This window comes from Gobius niger (assembly GCF_951799975.1).
Source record: "Gobius niger genome assembly, chromosome: 3".
Taxonomy (NCBI): domain Eukaryota; kingdom Metazoa; phylum Chordata; class Actinopteri; order Gobiiformes; family Gobiidae; genus Gobius; species Gobius niger.
The window spans coordinates 5,151,044-5,156,230 of NC_136854.1; positions in this window are offsets into that span (position 1 = coordinate 5,151,044).

Sequence of the window (5,187 nt, forward strand, 5' to 3'; positions counted from 1 at the left end):
CATTAAAATAGTTTAGTTGTTTGCCAGTTGGCAGAATATGGTCATTTTCTATGTTAAATTTACATTTTTTGCACATGGTAAGGCAGACCGTGCCTTTCTCTGATTGGTCATTAGATAATGCTGAGTGTCACCCCGGGATTCCACATCATCCGCCTGTGCGCTCAGCTCCACTCCGCTCCGCCCCGACTCCGAACGGCTGCGACATCAACGCCCACTGTCTCCGCTTCAGTCCGCCCCGGTCCTCTCCGCCAGTGCTCCAGCTCCACGAGGAGCACGCGCACAAAGCAGCGACTTTGAGAAATAAACCTCCCAATAAAATAATGAACAACTGTTTATGAGCACGCGAGCTATACCGCGTTGAAGCATGAAGCCTGTGCCCCCCTCCTGCGCGAGGGAGAGAGAGGCAGAAAAAAAAGTTACGTGAACGAAAGCAACAGAAGCTTAATCGGGTCGTGTGATTGTTTTTGTGATAACAAACTCCCCAGAGGGAATTATCGAGGTCACTTTGTGTGAAATAGTGACATTTTTGTTAAAATAAATTCCACTCGGAGGGTATTTACTTTGAAAATACGGATATTATTGTCGTTTTTGAGTTGATCGTATTTTTATCGTGGCGAGGCGGAGAAGCGGAGAGGCGACGTAGGCCCTTCGGAGCGGAGTGGACGATGTGGAATGTTTCTGAACGTTCAAAATAGCAACGCATTTGCTGCGGAGTGGGGAGTGGAGCGGGGCGAGCACGGAGAATGTGGAATCTGGGGGTCAGACTAAGCATGTAGTCTGGATGGCCAGGCTCGTGTGATTTTAGTTTTAGCCCTTCTCTTACCTCGCCTGCATCTCAGACAGATAACCGTGTAATGTTACTGGCAATAGGACTCTTGCTGGGTTACTTCAGTTCCTACCCTACAAGAGCCCCGCCCTCCCACACACTCACCCCCGGAGTCCTACCTCATTGCAAAACTGCCGTGAAATCAGATTTGACCCTGGACTAGGTCTAAACCAGGATAAAAGCAGGTTAAAGCAGGACTAACCTCAATTAACTCCTCGCCACTTTGCTGCACACCTTGTGAGCTTTGCAAAAATACATTATTTCAAGTTAAAACTCACAATGAATTCTTTTCCTCTGAAAAGCAGGCAGGCACTCTCTCTAGGACATTCCTTCACTGACGTTCTCTGGATTTATGAACAAGCAGGTCATCAATGGAGCTGGACCTTCTTTATGAAGAAGAAAGCAAACAATTCCAAAATCCTCCTATGTTCATGTCCTTTTGATATCTGTTTGCAAATGTCCGTGTGTATTTGATTTAAAGAATACAAATGAACAATCATAGCGTTACTGCTGTGGAGTGAAACAGCGGGATTGCTTTGCTTTAACTGAGCCTGTAGCTGTCCTCACGCTGACGGGGAACTGCTTTTAGATGAAGACTGAAGACTGAGCATCGTTTGTACTTGTTTGTGATTCTTCTTTGCACCAATACCACAATAAAACAAGTCAAAAAGAAACACATCAGTGGTGCTTTTGCATGTGTGGGACTGGAGCTCCTTCTCACCTCCAGGTGGGGGCGGGTAGAGTACAAGACCCAAATAAATACTCAAGTTAGAGTAAAAAAGTACTTGAGGAAAACTTGAGTACTGTGAATAACTGAGCATAAACGTCTGAGCTATGTTTCAGTTGTGACATAAATGTGAAAATTCTAATATTTCCCAAAGATATAGGATAAATATCAAATGCTTTAAACAATATATATTTTTGAAGAAAAACGAACACAAACACAAACTATAGATATTTTATGTTGAAATTAAGCTTTTGTCACTTTAGGATTTACTACCAGAAAGAGTAAAGATACTTATCATATCACTCAAGTCGGAGCAAAAAGCACTGAATGGTATAACTACCCTAAAAAGTACAGTTCTTCTAAAAATGACTGAAGTACTACTCGCCTCTGCCTGTAGATTCCATGTTGAGGCAACACCACACACATACAGAACCAGATGTTACATACACTTTATAAAAAGACACATTTGCATTTTTTTCTCGCTGTCTGACATGAAACCAGAATTGACTTCTATTTTTCTTAGGTCAAATAGAATTTTTAAAAATATTTCTATCTGCTTAATGAGAGATAGAATTTTCCACACATTTTTTTTTTTTCTTTTTACTTTTTCACATACATTTCATTAATATTTGGTAGAATTTCCGATAAACATTTTGGATTTCTTTCCACAAGCTTCTCACAATAGTTGGATGAGTTTTGGTCCATTCGTCCAAACAGAGCTGGTGTAACTGAGACATGTGTACATGCTCATGTACAAAACACAGACATAGAGTTCTTTCTTCATGATGTCATCGATTTTGTGAAGTGCACCAGTCCCTCCCACAGCAAACAGCCCCACAGCATGATGCTGCCCCCCTGTATTCCACAGTTGGGATGGTGTTCTCAGGCTTTTTCCTCCAAACGTGACCATGGTCATTATGGCCATTTTTTTTTTTTCATTTCACCAGACTGCAGGATAGGTCTTCAAAAATGTAAGTCATTTTTTATTTGAAAACCACAAACTGGTTGGTACAGTACTTGTTTTTTTTCCAGTTTGGTAAGATTAAACATCAGGCAAGCAACATCACACAACAATAGATGAATTTGTGAACTGTTCAAATGTATATATAGGTACAACTCCAAATAGTGGCATACCTGGATCTGCTGGGAGTCTGACATTGTGCATTTATGACAGAGTCGCACTTACTACTTAGACCAGCAGGGGGTGATGTGGGGACAGTTCCAAAATGTATATGACAATGAAGCAGTATTGTTTGCACCTTTCCAAACAAACTACTGCCAATCAATGTAGGATTTTAAACTCGTCTGTGATGCTTATCAAGGCCCCACCAATATATTGGCTGGCCGACATATCGGGCCGATATTTGGGTATTTTCAATATCAATATATATATTGACTTTCATCGGCCGAGACTTGCGTTTTTTGGCACTGGAAAGTGCTCAGTTGCTTAGTTTGTTCAGCAATTTTACTTATTTTATGTTGTAAACTTTTGTGTATAATTTCGGAACCATAAGATATAGAGACACAGGATGAGAAAATATCTGTGCGGTGCAGATCAGCATCGGCCTCAGAAAAACCCACATCAGTTGACCTCTTTTAGATATATTTCTATGATTGTAACTATAGACTATTTGAAAGATAAAAAACAAGAAAAACAAACATAAAATTGAAATACTTAAAATATCAGCTTGTATAGCGGCTATCGGTCATGCCTATCCCCTTCACATCAATATCGGACCCCAAAAATCCATATCGGTCGGGCTTTCATGCTTACTCCCAAGTCTTCACTCCAAGCATCTTTTATATGGTCACGTCTAGTTGTATAATAGCCTTTCATAGATAGATGATACATCTTAGAAATTGACCCTTTTTGGAGCGGTATAATGTATCAGTGATCTCATTCTATTAGCAAAAAAGATTGATTTTCCATCTACTATTGTAGCCACAGCTGCCCTGGGGTAGACTAACGGAAGCGAGGCAACCAGTCTGCGCCATCGGCCCCTCCGACCACCACCAACCACTCACTCACTCACTCACTATATTCGCCAGGCTTCCTGGTGTTCCCAAGCGGTCTCCATCCAAGTACCGACCAGGCCCTTCCTGCTTAGCTTCCCAGGTCTGACGGGAGTGGGCAGAGCACAGGTGGTATGGTCACTATCACCCAAATTCCTCTCAGACCTGTGCTGCAAATAACACTTTCAACCCCTCGGTGATAGAAATAAGAATATGGGCGCATTGTTTCATCTTTGGTCAGGATCTGTCACATGAAACCAGCACAAGGCAGCAATTTATCCCTTAAAAAAAACTTTGCACAGTAAGAAAGTAATAATCCATCTTTTATTTGGTTAAATACCATGTTGTTACATTGTTCCTTCAGGTTTACTTGCATAGTAAAACACAGATCAGTATAAATAGACAAATATAACAGCTAGAATAGTTCAGAGTGAGTCAGTAGATTTGAAAAAAAGTTTCCTTAGGTTCCTTAGGGTTGCCAAACCCTTGGGCTAAAATGAGCTTCTAACGAACAGATCAGCCACTTTCCCGCTCTCCCCAAAGCGGTCCTACTGAGCGCTAGTGCTCAGTAGGACGAAAGCTCAGGAGGTTCTTTGAAAGGAATCACCCAATACTTGGGTCGCCTTAAGCTGCAGATGAGACGCAAAAACACAAGTTCCCTTATAGTGCCTTTTGAAAGCACATCCAACAACCTTTAAAGTGATAGTCTGTAAGATTGCTAAGTGAGGAGAGAGTGAAAAGTTTGGACCAGGAAGTCACTCCTAGTTTGTAAAATGAGGAGAACAAAGTAAATAGTAAAGCTCCTCCCCCTCCCTCCTTATTGGACCTGACAGGCCAGTAATATTACATGCAGGCACAGGCGCTCACTTATACTCAATTATGGGACTTTTTAGTGATTTTTTTTTGCGACAGACAATTAATGAGTAAAAAAAACCTAACATGCAGTGGTGCTTATGGCCTCTAGGGCCATGAGTTACTTAGTTCTGCTTTAAATGTCTATTTTACATTGAAATAACAGGTTGGATTTTTTTGGTCCCTGAATTTTAGTCTCTGAATATTTATTACACACTTGTGTGTGTTTTAAGTTTAAACCTTTTAAATATTCACTGTGTAATTTTTCAACACATCCAATTCAAAAGGTGAAGTACAAAGTGAAAAAATGTCCACACATCCGGGCACATTTTCTCCAGTATGGCTTTACCCAAATCTAAAAGCTTACACACAAAAAAACACATCAAAATAGCGACAAAAACGTGGCTGAAATGCAACAAAAAAAAACACAGTGAAGATGCAACAAAAAAGTGACACAAAATTGCCACGAAAACGAAGTAAAAATGAAAGTGACGAAAACACGACAAAAACACTTCAAAAATGTGACAAAAATGCGGCAAAAATGTGACAAAGTTAGGATCACTTTTGTAAATCTTTTGTAAAGCTTTCAAATGAGACATTACCCTGTTGCTCTCCAGTCTAGAAGATTTTAGATTTGGGTAAAGCCAAACTGGAGAAAAAGCGCTTGGTTCAAGCTCGGTACGAGGCTATGGGCTTGATTTTTTTATTTGAATTGTTTTTTCGATGGGAATTTTACACAAAATGTAGACAGTTGAATTTGAAATATTTA